The 17,188-nt window shown below is 35.4% G+C and overlaps 1 protein-coding gene across 1 annotated transcript in view; it reads right to left on the bottom strand.

The window, feature by feature from the left end:
* Nucleotides 1-12,251, bottom strand: part of LOC141398692 (uncharacterized) — a 69,043-nt gene extending 56,792 nt beyond the window's left edge. Inside the window, exon 1 of the mRNA XM_073976252.1 lies at nt 11,498-12,251. The gene's annotated coding sequence lies outside the window, so the exon portion shown is untranslated. The remainder of the gene's footprint in view (nt 1-11,497) is intronic.
* Nucleotides 12,252-17,188: the final 4,937 nt, after the last annotated feature.

The raw sequence follows: 17,188 nt of genomic DNA on the forward strand, positions 1-17,188 counted from the left end.
ACGATAACTCTCGAACGGAGCAACCGATTCTGTTCAAAATTTGGCTTTTTTCGTGATATTTTGCCCAAACTTAGTTTAAGTTCGAAGATGGCTATATCGGTCCACTCCTTCCGGTACCTCCCCCACAAAAGTTCGAAAATGTTCGGAAAGTTTGTGCGCACGATAACTCTTGAAGGGAGTAACCGATTTGGCCCACACTTTGTACATCGTGAAAGTTCTACCAGACTTAGATGATGTTTAAATATGGACTCAATCGGCCATCTCCTTCGGGTACCTCCCACACAAAATTTCGGAAAAGTACAGTTTAGGACCTGCTCTCGAATCGCGTTGATTTTTGTTGTAGCAACTTGTATTCGCTGTCCACCATACGACGGTACATGTTTCATAAGGGACAAGTCCATACTTCCTGAGAAAATAGCCTGAAAGGTGCAAAAAAAACCCTATGACACTGTGTGTAGAGGTTGGAGCGCAAGATAAATCTCGAACGGATCTGTCAATTCGGTCCAGAATTTGACCTTCGTAATATTTTGTCCAAACATAGTTTAAGTTCGAAGATAAACCATGTCAGCCCACTCCTTCAGGTACCTCCCTCACAAAAATTCAAAAATCTTCGGAAAAAAAATATGCGCACGATAACTCTTGAAGTGAGTGACTGATGTAATCCATACTCTGCACATCCTAATATATCTACCAGATATAGATCAGGTTCGAATATGGACTATATTTGTGCACTCCTTTGGGTACCTCAAACACAATATTTCGGATAAGTTCACTTTAAGACCTGCTCTCGAATCACTTTGTTTTTTGTAGAAACGATTTGCATTCGCTACCTCCATTACGACGGTAAAAGTTTTTTCAGGAGCAGGTCCATATTTCTTGGGAAAACATCCCGAAAGGTGTAAAAAGCTCTATGTCACCATATGTGGCTCTCGAACTGTTCTACCGATTTGGTGCATATTTTATCCAAACTTAGTTTCATGGGTGCAACCAATTTTGGATCTCCTAATATTTTGTCAAAATTTAGTTTAACTTCTAAAATGGCCCATATCGGTCCTCCCTAAGGGTACCTCCCCCACAAAAGTTCAACATTTGTGTTAATTCCTAGTCCACATTTTTGTCGGCAAGTTCAAATGTTGAAAAAGGGCCACAAAATTCTGAAGAGACGCTAAATACATTCTATCTGTCCTTAGATGAAAGTTTCAATGCACATTGGCTGAGGGTATACCTCTTTCGGCAAAGCCGATTGACACTTTTTTACTTGTTTCAATTACAAGAAACCCCGCACATATTATGAAAGAGGGCCGCAAAAAAGAAGACAAGTGTATCGGCGTGGCAAGTTCCGCCCATTTCTACAGGTTTTGAAATATTCGACATCAGATTCCTTGGAGTCACTGCATTTTAGGTATAAAGTGTTTTTGGCAATATTACTGTCAATAATGCGGAGTATCTTTATTGAAAAAAATTAACCCTCATGCGAGTCACTGAAAGGGTATTTTTGTCCCTTTTTTCAAAATCGTTTAAAAACTCCTTTAAAATGTGATCGTATCAGATCAAAATATTCTACAAAATTATTTGTCATAAAATTTTACTATAGGTCCCCGAATACACCAAAACTCTAAATCGTACCTGAACGCCAGGAATTTGCCAAAAGTAAAATCACATTTTAGGGTTAATGTTGTACTTTATCTAAGTTTATTAAGTTTTGTCCCACAAAACTTCATTCTAGAGAGAAGACGTCAAAAACAAAAATAATCTCCATCAAATTTCAATAAAAGTCGCCGAATAAATGAAATATGTATTTGCAATATACATATATCAAGAAAATATATACATCAAATTTGCCAACAAAACACCCAAATTTTTTTTTTTGAATAAAATTGTTTTGTTCTTTTTTCGAGTTGATGCATGAAAGTAACATGAAATTTAGTTCTAGACAAAAGGTGTTTAATGAAGAAATATTCTACACAATATTTCATTGTAAGTCCTAGAACAAACTAGATATCTGAGTAAAATACTTTGTTAAGAAAATGAAAAATTAGATATTATAGGTAGAAATTATTTGTTAAACTTTTAGACTCTTAATTAAAATTTATTCCATACTGAGTCAAAATCTGCTAAAATACCTCACTTTTTGGGGGTTTTGTCAAAAGAAGAAATGTTTCAAATAACATTTTATTATGAGTGTCTGAACAAAAGAAATTTGCAGCTATAACATTTAACATCTCCAGAAGCTTTCTCTTTTTCTATACGATTTAGGACCATACTCTACCGTTTTTATTCACATTTTCATTATCTGCGGTCACAAAATATATTTTACTAGCAATGCGCCCGCTACTTCGTATGCGGAAAAAATATAAAAACAAATAAACAATATATAATGTGGAAATGGCGAACACTGAAATTTTTGTTGCACTAATACCAATTTTAATCAATATTTATTTTTATTTTAGTACTGTTTGTACCACTTTAGTTCGGATTTCAAAAAAAAAAAAAATTAGCCGTATCTCACCCTTACCCTTATGGTACGTATTTCGATGACATATATCAACCCTACACTGACATTAATACAAAATAATAACAGTAATCGTAATTCCTAATCTCAAGATTCCAGCTTTATCATTTCGTACTCTTCGTACCCATAAGTAAGATTTTCCAAAACTACCTCAATCCTTCACTTTAACAGTAGTCTTAATTTCAAATTTCAGGATTCTAGCTCTATCCGTTAAACCAAATCCAAATTGTAAAAATATATAACAATTTAGAATATAAGAATATTAGGTAATGTAATTGTTCCACAAACATCCCAGGCGGGACAGGGGAGACTTCTCACATATCAATGAGTGCATCCCGATTCATATTAGCTCAATGATATGGGACCTACTGTTTATCGCTGAGTCCAAACGGCGTGTCTGAGACACCACTTGTAGAGAAGTTATACAAGGCTGAAATACTCAGAAAATGTCGCCAACATTACCGAGGGGTATTTTGCCACCGTTGAAAAGTGTTTGATGTTGACTGGCCGGGGAATTGAACCCACGACCTTTAGCGTGCAAGGCGGGTGTGCATACCATTGCACCACGGTGGCACCCAAATTAAGTACCTTGTAGTATGTTTCGTACACAAAACTACGATATTCCAAAACGACTTCCATATCTGTATCCTACATCCCTACATTGATCCTTATTCCAAATTTCAACTCTATCCGTTCGCCCCAATCCAAAGTATACAAAATTTAGTACCATTAAATACTTTTCGTACCCATAGCTAAAAATTTCGGAAGCTACCTCAATCCTACACGCCAACAGTAATCTTAATAATTTCAGGATTCCAAATTTATCCGTTCACCCAAATCGAAATTGTAAAAAGTTTGGTACCTTTTCGTACCCATAAGTACGAACTTCCGAAACGACCTTATTCTTACACTCCAACAGTAATCTTCATTCCAAATTTCAGGATTTTAGCGCTATCCGTTCCCCAAACAAAGATTTTACCAAATTTGGTACCATTTAGTAATCTTCGTACTCATAAGTACGAATTTCGAAACCTACCTCAATCCTCCACTCCAACAGTAATCTTATTATTATTCCAAATTTCAGGATTCCAGCTCAATCCGTTCTTCCGAATCCAAATTGTACCAAATTTAGTACCATTTTGTACTCTTTGTTCCCATAAGCATGAATTTCCAAAACTACCATTCATTCATTCCTATTCTCCAACAGTAATAGTAATATCAAATTTCAGGATTCCAGCTCTATATGTTAACCCAAATCTCAGCTGTACCAAATTTAGTACCGTTTAGTACTTTTCGTACCCATAAGTACGAATTTCCTAAACTACCTCAATCCTACACTCCAACAGTAATCTTTATTCCAAATTTCAGGATTCCAGCTCCACCCATTTTCCGAAATCAGAATTGTACCAAATTTAGTACCATTTAGTACGTTTCGTACACATAAACACGAATTTCCAAACCCACCCCAATTCTACTTTCCAACAGTAATATTAATTCCAAATTTTAGAATTCCAACTCTTCCTGTTCGTCCAAATCCAAATTATACCAAATTTAGTACTATTTAGTACTTTTACCACCCATAAGTACGAATTTCCAAACTTATCTCAATCTTACACTCCAACAGTAATCTTAATTCCAAAATTGAAGATTCAACCTCTTTTTGTTCACCCAAATCCCCATTGTCCCAAATTTAGTACCATTTAGTAATTTTCATACACATAAGTACGAATTTCCGAAACATCCACACTCCAACTGTAATCTCAATTCCAAATTTCAGGTTTTCAGCTCGATCCGTTCACCCAAATCCCTATTGTACCAAATTTAGTACCACTCAGTACTTTTTGTACCCACAAGTACGAATTTAGTACTTTTCGTTGCCATAAATACGAATTTCCAAAAGTATCCCAATCCCACACTCCAATAGTAATCTTAATTCCAAATTTCACTATTCCAGCTCTATCCGATCACTTAAATTCATATTGTACCAAATTTTGTACCATTTAGTACTTTTCGTACCCAAAAGAATTTCCAAAACACCTCTATCCTACACTCCGGCAGTAATCATAATTCTAAATTTCAGGATTCCCGCTCCATCCGTTCCCCCTAATCCAAATTGTACCTTATTTTGTACTATTTAGTACCTTTCGTACCCATATGTACGAATTTCGAAAACTACCTCCATATATCAAACCTACACTGAGTAATAGTAATTCCAAGTTTCAGAATTCCAACTTTATCGGTTCGCCCAAATTCAAATTGTACCAAATTTTCAAAACCACCTCCTTATATCAACTCATCTTCTAAACCTTGATTTTTATTCCAAATTTCAAGATTTTAGCTCTATCCGTTCACGTAATACCAAATGGTACTAAATTTATTAACTTTTAGTACTTTTCGTACACTTATAGTTCGAATTTCCAAAAACCCATTGGTACACCTTTCTAACTCTCCATTGATGAACTTCATTCCAAATTTCAGAATTCTAGCTCTTCGCGTTTGCCTAATACTAAGGGTACCATATTTAGTACCAGCCTTATCTGACACCTTGGAACCAAGAGTGACACCCCCTTAAAATTTCAAGATTCTAGCTCCAGCCGTTTAGCCTGGGCGTTGATTATGAATCAGTCAGTCAGTCAGTGAGTCATCATTACTGAACTCTTTTATAAGTATAGATTGATGTTTTTCCTAATAAATTCTTTCAAAAGATTATGTGTGCTCGATCCAAACTGTTTTTGGAATTTGCCACGCGTATTTAGGTTACTTCCCGAAGTAACCTTTCAAAACGCCGATACACGTGTCTTCTTTTTTTCGGTCCTCTTTCATAATCTGGCCGAATTATGTTGTAATTATTTCTTGTGTTGTACAGTGTAATTTATCAGCAAAAAAATTATATAAAAATTTGCAATTTATCACCGTCGCTGTACCGCAACAAAGTTTACTTTATCCGCTCTCCCCATTTTAATTTTGTTTCATCTTACAAAATGTTTTTTTTTCTATTATCTTCCCAACACCAGTTCAGATTTCGCCATGGTCTCCAACTGCACTCTTTTACGAATTTCTTGTTTGGGAATTACTTTAAATTTTATAACAAAATGTTTGAAATTTATACTTCCCAGCAAAATTAAATGCAAGTATTTCCATGTGAAATCATGATTTCACTGGTTCTTTTGGATGAGTTCAAATGAAGTCGTGAAAGATTCGATCTTTTACATTGAATTATCATGAGTTCGAATGGAGTTGTGAAAAATTCGATCTTTTTCATCGAATATTCATGAGTTCGACTGGAGTCGTGAAGGATCTGATCCTTTTCATTGAATTTTCATGAGTGCAATTGAAGTCGTGAAAGATTCAATCTTTCTCATCGAATTTTCATGAGTGCAAATGAAGTGGTGAAAGATAAATGATCCAATAATCATGTACCCGAATAATTGTTAACTTGCAAAATTAATTGTTAAAATGAAAATAAAAGACAGAAGAAAGTGGTCGATAGTGGCAAAATTTACATATATTAATTAAAAATACTATGTAAATAGTTATAAAACAAAAAGGAAAATAGATTTTGTGTTTTGAAACCTGTTTCATTTTGTGGAATTAAAAATAAGAATAAAATAGACCCGGTCTATAATATGAATACGAGTAATTTTACGACAAAACTCCAATGGAAAGACCAAATTGAATATGATGTCACAAAACATGACATCCAAAATTGGAGAAGCATAGTAGAAATATATTCTTAGTTCGGCTTATGTAACAATATGTTCTGTTTGGAATAAAAGCCATCTAAATAAGTATAAATAAGACAACCGAAACATGGTAACTATTGTAGAATAAAATGTTTAAAAATAATAGAATTCATATTTGTACTACACCATTTTCACATGTAATTCGAATAATTTCAGTTGTAATTCGAAACATTTCACTTGTAATTTGAGAATTCCGATTGAATTTCGAATTATTTCATTTGTAATTTGAGAATTTCATTGTTTTTATTAAAGCATTTTGTGGTGCCAACTCTAGCTCGGAAACTAATAAACCAATTGACCGATTTCGAGAAAAAAAAAAACAGTTTATATGCCGCATACAAAATAAAATAAATTGTTCCCATCCAACGATCATACTAAGGCAATATTGTTCCGATCGACTTAAAAATTTGACCACATATTCTATGCTATTTATACTTTCTACTTTTTTCTGAAATTTATAAGTAGGGATCACCCCTTGAACTAAAATTCAGCGCTCACATTTTGAACTTTGGTGTGAAATATTTGAGATATATTGTGTACACCACTCAGGCAGATGGATGTTTTCTGGAACTGAAAAATTAGCACACGACTTCGTGCATGAAAATATTCTACAAAAATGTTGCTAGAATCATTTTATATAGGGTCGGTCCACTAGGACAAGAAATCGATTTTGTCATGTTTTCATTGTCCTTTATCACTTTTACCCGATCATTTCTCAAGAAAACTCTATGATTATGTATTTCATTAAATTTCGTATATGCTATTGGTTGTGTAGAAAACTCGGATACACATGAACTATATCTGTTCCTGGCGGACAGATCCGGTTATTTGAATATCTATATCTAAAGCCTTCATTGTGTATATAATGACTCCTAGAAGAAATATTCGCCGTTTGTCAGTCTTCTGAGTTATGGCGGGATGAATATATCGTTGACCAACAACGAATTGATGATGCCATAATTCAGAAGCATCCGAATTTCATATATAGTTAATAGATTATGCGAAATTTACCGAAATACATATATAAACATACGTTTTTTTTTTTTTGAGAAAGTAACGGGTAAAACTCATAAAGGACAATGGAAACGTGACAATATCGATTTCTTGGATATGGTAAACCTACATATAATTTTCAGTGGAACATTTTTGTAGGAAATTGTGTTTTGTTTAACTTTTTGAGTTCATGTACAAACAGGAACTGAGCTAGAAGGACAGCAAATTCGACAGAAAGGTTCCTTATTCTATTTAACTGAAAACATGTCATCTAAAAATGATGAAACAATATCTCCAAACAGAGATACAAAGCTATTTCTCAATGATTGATGGGGGTCAATCAAAAAATTCATTATTTCATAACTCAGAAATTTCAGCCATGGGATCCTTTGGAGTTCTGAATTGGGGCTTTTATTCCGAAAAGGATTTTTTCTTCTTCCAGATCTTAACTTCCATTTTGTGTCACAGGGTATTCAGTAAAATTTCCCATAGAGAACACAATGTCTTTAATAGAAGACAAGGATGACTTCTCATAAAAAACAAGATGAGAATACCAATAGACCTTTGTGACGAAAGATGTTAAAGGTCCAATTTTAATTCGATTATCATAGAACTTTACTTTTGTCTGCAAAAATATAAAGAATCAGTTGGATCAACAAAATAGGGATTCAGAGGATAGTACATTTCCTTTGCATATATGTTTTCTCATACCTTTCTTTTAAAATAAATAATGATTTGTTCTAGTTCAAAATTTAATGTTATATTTCTATAACGTGGAAAAAATTTCGCCCGGAGTCGAGTTATTTTTCGACTCAGACTCCAGCAAAATTGCTCGACTCCTAATGGTAGACTCCGACACCGAAACCCTGGTCTGAACGACGTTTCGAGCTAGGTACAACACCAATTGTTTAGAAGTTATACTTGTCTGATATACAGGAAATGTAAGACAACATTACGACGAGATTTTGAATCGCCGACAACATCAAGTCTAATGTAAATAGTAAACCTTATATAGATATAACATATTTAGACAAATAAAAGAAAGTATAAAGGTGTGTAAATAAAAAAACACAAACATCATCTTTATTGGATCGATGGAATGCGTTCAAATGCTGATGAAGAGATCGGATCTTTCACGGCTTCCTTTGCATGGGTTCAAATGCTAATGAAAAGATCGGATCTTTCACCACATCGTTTGAACCAATGCAAAAGATGATACGAAATCACGTCATCGCATAGAACCGCTTCCTTAAAATTTCACTGGGTGTTTATTACAGCTTTCAGATATTATCTCAGGAAGTATGGTACTTTCATTGATAAAAATTGCACCCTCGCGATAGAGATCTCGAGCTCACCATGTAGCCGGTATAGTCCATATTCGACCCTGATCTATATCTGGTAGAAATATTACAATATGCAAAATATGATTTATCATGCGTTCTTCGGGAGTTACCGTGCGTATTATTTTAACCAAAAATTTTTATCTTTCGTGGCGAGGTACCCGAAGGAGTGGAGCGCACGACAACTCTCGAAAGGATCACCCGATTCCTAACAAAATTTGGCACTCATAATATTTTATCCAAACTTAAATCATGTTCAAAGATGGCCAATATAGGTCCGCACCCACTGGGATACTTCCTATTACAGAAAACTCCATTATCGGTTCACACTTTCTGGTACCTTTCTTACAAGAGTTAAACATTTTTATACCCTCCGCATTTATGCTAACGAGGGTATATGTATACACTTTCATACGGGCATAATGTGCCTCATCAATATAACGGTTTTAGACCCTAAGTATATTTGGACGAAATGTGTTTCAGACAATTTGGAGTTGATTTAGTAATGTCCGTTCGTCTGTCTGGCTGGCTGGAGCGCACGATAACTCAAGAACGGATCAACCCATTCGGTCCAAATTTTGGCTTTGGTAATATTTTGCCCAAACTTAGTTTAAGTTCGAAGATGAGCTACATCGGTCCACTCCTTCCGGTATCTCCCCCACAAAAGTTCGAAAATGTTCGGAAAATTTGTGCACACGATAACTCTTAATGGAAGATACCGATTTGGTCCCTACTTTGCACATCGTGAAATTTCTACCAGACTTAGGAAAAGTTCAGTTTAGGTCCTGCTCTCGAATCGCTTTGATTTTTGTTGTAGCAACTTGTATACACTGTCCCCCATACGACGCTATAAGTTTCACCAGGGGCAAGTCCATACTTCCTGAGAAAATAGCCTGAAAGGTACAAAAAACGCCTATGACACCGTGTGTAGTGGTTGGAGCGCAAGATAACACTCGAACGGATCTGTCGATTCGGTCCAAAATGGGGCCTACGTAATATTTTGTGCAAACTTAGTTATGTTCGAAGATAAACCATATCGGTCCAATCCTTCAGGTACCTCCCCCACAAAAGCTCAAAAATGCTCGGACAAATTGTGCGCACTATAATTCTTGATGGGAGTGACCGATTTGGTCCATACTTCACACATCCTAATATATCTACCAGATATAGATCAGGTTCGTATATGGACTATACTCGTATTTGTCTACTCCTTCGGGTACCTCGCACACAAAATGTTGGGTAAATTCACTTTAAGACCTGCTCTCGAATCACTTTGATTTTTGTTGAAGCAGCATTCGCTGCCTCAATTACGGCAGTAAATGTTTTTTTCAGGGGCAAGTCCATACTTCGTGAGAAAACCGCCCGAAAGTTGTAAAAAACCCCATATGGCACCATATGTAGTGTGTGGAAAACTCGAACCCAATACTGCGTGGTCCACACTTTGTATATTTTAATATTTGTTCAAATATTAGATGAAATTCGAAGGTGGTGCTTATCGGTCCTTCCGGTACCTCCCCCACAAAAGTTCGAAAATATTCGCTAAAATGGTACGCGCGATTTCTCATAGACGTAGCAACCGATTTGGTCCAAAGATCTCTAAATATTGTCGAAACTTAGTTTATGTTCAAAGTGGGGCCCTATCTGTCCAATCCTTGTGGTACCACCCACAAAAATGTTAAACATTTTTGTGTGCTTAACGGTCTGTTCGAGGATGCTTTGGACATTTTTACCGAAAGTTTTGCTAGTGGCCCTGCTTTCAGCGATATTATGTTTTTCGTAAGCTAGTGTGATAAAAAAAATCCCTATCCCCGAAAATTTTTGAGCTTTAATCCTATCCATACTTTTGAGGGTTCATACGCCCAACATTTTGAAAACCCTCTAAATACATAAGTTTTTTTTTTTGGGAAAAAGGCATTTCAATCAACACAGGCTGAGGGTATGTCTCTGTCGGCAAAGCCGACTGATACTTTTTTACTTGTTCTGTAAAAATTGTCCCTTTTAATGTTTTATCCAAACTTAGATCAAGCTCGAAGATGGGAATACCCCCACGGTTAGTTCCAAGCAGATACTGTAACAAAATCATATCTGTAGGCTTACGTACTGGAAGAATCTTTGATCCTCATCTAAATGGCCCACGGCGGAGGCACACTGCTGCAGTTCACAGGACAGCGTTCTGAGAGATCTGGATACTATTTCAAAGCATTGCACTTGTTTTCAAGGACCATATCGTCGCCGCATAGCTTGCCATACACTACTGACTTATAGTATGATCAACTGCCGTCTTGCAAATTGAGGACCTAGTTCCTACTTTAAACTTGTCGCAGATAGCTGTGACTTATTCAGACATAAATTTCTAACATTTTGCAAAATAAAATCAATTAATTGAAATGCACAAACTCAATTTTTCCCATGGATCCCAGAACTCTAAATACGGAAATATTATGGCTATCGGATTCGAATGACCAGATTTTTTACTATCTTTTGTAGAAATACTAAAGTTTCATTTGTAATTTGCAAATACAAAAATAGATAATTTATTTATATTTTTAATATTAATATTTCCCATTTTGACTTCTTCATTGTTTCAGATCATGCATATTATAATTGGCGTTTATTAACACCTCTGATTCACAATAAAAATTCAATCTCAGTATAGCGATTTTTCGCAGAACAGTTATATTTTTAAAACCTTTTTATTATTTTCCCCACGCGCCAATTGGTATTTGGCTCTGTTGGACATTCAAATAGTGCACATAAAACATAGAAAACCGGAATGGACACACGTCGCACAATAAAATCCAATCCAGTCAATCGTTTCTTTGTGCGAAACATAATTTCACTTAAAATGCGAAAAATTTCAAATTTGAATTCAAAATTGTGAAAAAGAACAGCAAATCATTCAACAATACCTAGGTCCTCATAAATATTTATTTATGTAAAGTGGAGCTGTTGTTGGTGGTGGTGGCTGGCCGATGATGATTGGTCTCTTATTGCAAATTCAGCACGTTCTTTTTGTGGGGAAGCTGAAGCGTAGGGTGGTGGATATTGGGTGTCGGCAGTCAAACAAAAAACTCTTCTCACGTTTTGGTGATAAATTTCGCGATCAAATTAAAACACAAAAAACGCGGCATAAGAAGGTAGAATTACTGGTTTGTGGTTTGAGTCTTTAGTTATTTTTGAATATTTTTTGAGGGTATTTGTTGTTTTTGTTTTTGGACTGTAAGTGAATGGCAAATTGCGTCTCAAGTGGGGAGGTACGTTTAGCAGTGGGTGAATTGTTTTAAAATGTTCTTATGTTTGTTTTGTTTTTCTTTGTTGTTTATTTATTTTCATCGTCAATGTACACAAGACGCACATTATATTCTATTTTTAGATCTTAAAATAGATTTTGACTTTTTTGTATTTTTAAAACATTTTATTTCACAATTTTTTATTACACTATTGATATTTTATGCAATCTGTGTTTAACATTTTTTTCTCACAAATTTATAAACAGTTGAGTTTATTTTTTTAGTTTGTATAAAAAATTAAGTTTTTTTGGGTTTTGATTTCTTTTCTGCGGAAAATTTGTTTGAATGACAATAAATCGAAACATCTTCTTTTGCCGAATTAAAAAATGTACTAAATTCACATTGGCAATTCGAAACGTTGCTGCTTTTTTTTGTTAAATTTTGTGTTTTTATTTATTTTCACTCTCGTTTCGTTTTGTTGTTTTCTTCTTAATTTAAATGGTTTTTCTTTAACCCCTATATACGATATGAACCCCTTAGGAGCCATGGGAGATGTTTGTGTACTACGAGACATACATGATGCGGACATAATGAATGATCTGTTTTGAGAACCCATTACAAAGTAATATAAATAATCTTCATTCTTTATTGGGAGTAGTTTAAAAGGAATAGTCGTTAGTTCAACACTCAGCGTCGGCAAAGAATCAAAGAAACACTTTGATTTATTCTGCCATCGGACAAACAAAAAATGTGGAGTGTGGTAATATAAATAGACATGCGTATAAGGGGGAAATAGCAAAAATTCCCACAAAGGTGAATTTTGGTGGAGAGCTAGGGTTAGCCATTAGAAGCAACGTCCTAAAAGTCCCCATCGATCCCATGTGTGCAAAAGAAGTTATTCGGGGTCAAAGGTCATGTTTGGAGGCATTATTCAGTTTTTATAATTTTTCTCAAAAACGGTAAGACTTAGCAAAAGCCGGCTAAAGTAAAAGTTGTAGATTCAATAATTGTTTACAAGAGTGGTCTTTATGATTCTTAAAAAAAACCTACCATTTTCGAGATATCGCGATCTAAAGGTCAAATAAAGAATTAGCCGCGATATCCACTTTGTAGTAATCGGTTCAGTAGAACCGGGTCTAACCCGGTTTTTAAATTTGGCTTTTCGGGTCGAATAACCGGCGAACCGGATCCGCAACCGTTGAAAATTATACATGTCCGTAATCAGCGCAACAAACCCTACCTTCGGACAAAACTTGAAAAAAATCGGAGAGTTTTCGTTGGGGTCGTTCCCGTTGGGCTTTCGATTATACATGTGGGTTAAATGGGCTATTTTCGCATAAAATGACTCTAACATTGAATAACTCTACTAAACACGCTCCGATTTTGTTGGATTTTTTTTAGAAGATAGCTATAATTTCGCTCTTCAAGAAAATATATATTTTTTGGGGGACAGACCCGATTACTTCGCTTATTTTAGCCGGTTCGTCTGAATATGTGCATATTTCCCTTATAAGTGCATAGAAATCATGTGTTTTTTAGAACAGCTATATATCAAGAATGGTTTCTCCTAGAAAAAAAAATTGTAAAAGTCAAACTTGTAGATAATTTTCCTGTCTACAATATTTACTTTAGTCACTTTTTGATTAGATCAACCGTTTTCAAAAAATAAATCCGAAAACATAAAAAACCCATAAAATTTGACCTTTGACCCCGAATAATTTTTTTTTTTTGCACACATGGGATCGATGGGGACTTTTAGGACGTTGCTTCTAATGGCAAACCCTAGCTCTCCACCAAAATTAAGCTCTGTGGGAATTTTTGCTATTTCAATGTCTATTTTGACCGGACTATAAAATTGAAAAAAATCTGGTGGCCGATTTATGACGACTTATTTCGTGCTACATGAACTTTTCTAAAATAATGAGCTAATGGGTTGGTTAGTAAGTTGTTATGGGTACCAATGCTTATAAAACTATTATGTGGTAAGGGGATTTTCGCTGGGTATTTAATGACGCTAACATATCGTAATCTAATTTATCACAGAATTTAACAATCTCGATATGAAATAGGCCTAGTCACAATCACGTACTGTTTGAGGGTTAACTCTGCTGGTTTTCTTTTAATGTTTTATATGAAGGTTGGGAAATACGTATATGAAGGGGTAAACATGAATGAATTTTTTTCCTCTAATTGTATAACAAGCAAGAAAGTATCAGTCAGCTGTGCACGGTGCTCTTGAAACGATTTTAAATGGAAGGTGCTTACACCTTGGATGTTTTTGCGGATTCTGAAACTACAAAGTTCATAGATGAGAAAAAACAAAAAAAATCGCCGGAGCGCTTTTTAAATAAATCGCGATTTAAGTTGACATTTTTAGGGATTGTTTAGGTTTTCACGATTTTGCTTAGAAACCGCAAGTCCTATCAAAATGGGACTAAAAATGAATGGGACTAGCAATGAAAATTTTCTACAAGAATTACCTTGATGGTATTCTCGTCGGTTTTACCGTTTTTGAGATATAGAAGTTCAAATTGGGACAATCCAAATTCAATTCAATGCTGCATCGCCCCCTTATAAAACAATATCATGACTGCAAATTCCCAACTTAAACTTATATATCCAAAAAATGGTACAACTTAGGACAAGTTACTTAAGCCAGTCTTGTAGAGAATTTTCGCAGCTTTAAGATTTTCTCAGGTCCCATATCGATAAGACTTACCGTATTCAAGCAAAATCGCGAAACCCTAACAAAAAAAACCTAAAAATGTAAACTGAGCTTCTTTATCTCAAAAATGGTACAGGCTGGGAACAAATGATAAAGGCCAATCCTCTAGAGAATTTTCACAGCTACAACATTTTCTTTAGCTCTATTTCGATTGGACTTGCGGTTTCCAAGCAAAATCGTGAAAACCTAAAAAACACCTAAAAATGTGAATTTTGACCGCGATTTATATAAAAATCCCTACAGCGATTTTTTCTTGTTTTTGGATTTTTCTCATATATGAACATTGCTGTTTCAGAATTCACAAAAACTTCCCCTGTGTAAGAGGTTTTCATCAAAAGTTAGTTAAGGCGCACCCTTCATGACATTGTTTTATAAGGCGGCGATACAGTGAATGCATTGTCCCAATTTGAACTTCTATATATCAAAAATGGTAAAACCTACGAAAATATTATAAAGGTCGATCTTGTAGAGAATTTTCATACCTACAACATTTTCTTTAGTCCCATTTTGATAGGACTTGCGGTTTCGGCAAAATCGTGAAAACCTTAACAACCCCTAAAAATGTCAACTTAACTCGCGATTTATTAAAAAGCGCTCCGGCGATTTTTTTTTTTGTTTTTTGATTTTTCTCATATATAAACATTGTAGTTTCAGAATCCGCAAAAACTTCCGAGGTGTAAGCACCTTCCATTTAAAATTGTTTCAAGAGCACCGTGTGTGCTGACTATCAGCAACTAAAAAAAACAAAACCAAACAAAACACAATAATTACGCCATTTTCTTTTAATTCTAACTACGTGCCGTAATATGGGGCTATACCAAATTATTGACATATACCAAACATTTGTAGTAACTAAAATTCTTCATAAAGGACACGAATTACTTTAAATTACATTAAACTAAGTTTGGAAGAAATGTTTGAAAAAGTTTTAGAGTTATCTTGCACAATAGCCATTTTAGCATGTGCCGGCAGGGTTTTGGAGCTTTTGGGTCATTATGTCGGGAAGTATTAACCTACTCCGGAAAAAAGTGTACCTTTGTAAATGAGGTCGCTAGAACAACCTACTGAAAAAAATCAAAACGATGCGAGAGGAGCTCTTAAACTTCATTTTTTCCAAATTTTGTGTGGGAGGTACCCGAAGTAGAGGACTGATATTGTGCATATTGCAACCTGATTCAGGACTGGATGAAATAATATGATGTGCAAAGTCTGCACCAATCAGAAACTCCCTGCGTGAATTATCTTGCGGATTTGCCATTTTGGTTAATGTCGTCAGGATTTCTTGGAGCTTTTAGGCCAATATCTCGGGAAGTATGGATTTGCGCAAGAACACAAATGTATGGTCGTAAAGAAAGCCGCAAGGACAACCTACTGAAAAATAAAAACAATTCAAAACTATCCGAGAGGAGCTCATAAACTTCACTGTATCCGAATTTGTGTGGGAGGTACCCGAAGGAGTGGACCTATATAGTCCATATTCGAACCCGATCTATATCTAGAAGGAATAATACGATGTGCAAAGTTTGGACCAAATCGATTGATCCCTTCGAGAGTTATCGTCCACATCATTTTACAGAAACATTTTAAACCTTTGTGGTGGACGTAACTCCTTCAGGTACCTCCCCACAAACCTAACATAAACTAAGTTTGGACAAAAATTATGAAGGCTAAATTTTGGACCAAATCGGCAGATACGTTCGAGAGTTATCTTGCGCTCCAACCGCTACACATGGTGCCATAGGTGTTTTTTTTTTAAACCTTCAGGTTATTTCCTCACGAAGTATGGTTTTGCCCCTGATGAAACTTGTACCGTCGTATGGGGGACAGTGAATACAAGTTGTTACAACAAAAATCAAAGCGATTCGAGAGCAGCTCCTAAACTGAACTGTTCCGAAATTTTGTGTGGGAGGTACACGAAGGATTGGACTGATTGAATCCATATTGAAACCTCATCTAAGTCTGGTAAGTATTCTACGATGTGCAAAGTATGGACCAAATCGGTTACTCTCTTCAAGAGTTATCGTGCGCACAAATTTTCCGAACATTTTCGAACTTTTGTGGGAGGAGTACCTGTAGGAGTGGACCGAACTTAAACTAAGTTTGGGCAAAATATTACGAAGTGCAAAATTTGGTTCTAATCGGCTCATCCCTTCGAGTGTGTTCTCGCGCACCAGCCAGCCAGCCAGACGGACGGACGGACATTGCTAAATCGACTCGAAATTGTCTGAAACGGATTTCGTCCCAACATACTTGGGGTCTAAAACCATTATTTCGATAAGGCACATTTTGCCCGTATAAAAGTGTATATACACGCAGAAAAATATATGTTAGAAATATGTTTGGATCCAATCAAATATTATTGTTTGGGACTGATTGCAAACACATATATGTTTGGATCTAAACATAATTTGTTGGTGTCCAAACAAATATATGTCTTCAACATTTTGTAACATATCTAACTTTTATATGTTTGGGTACCAACATATTTTTTATGGTAGAACATATTTTTTATGGGTGTAGAGGATTTTTGTCAAAGAGAGTAACAACAGGGCTCTCGCAGCTGCGGAATGTTGGTTTATAACAATGGTGAGCAAAATAGGAACAGAGGAAATTTAAGGGAGAATTAATATATAATTTTTTTTATA

This window comes from Musca autumnalis, unplaced genomic scaffold (genome assembly GCF_047663935.1).
Source record: "Musca autumnalis isolate F117 unplaced genomic scaffold, ASM4766393v1 scaffold_3, whole genome shotgun sequence".
NCBI classification, from domain to species: domain Eukaryota; kingdom Metazoa; phylum Arthropoda; class Insecta; order Diptera; family Muscidae; genus Musca; species Musca autumnalis.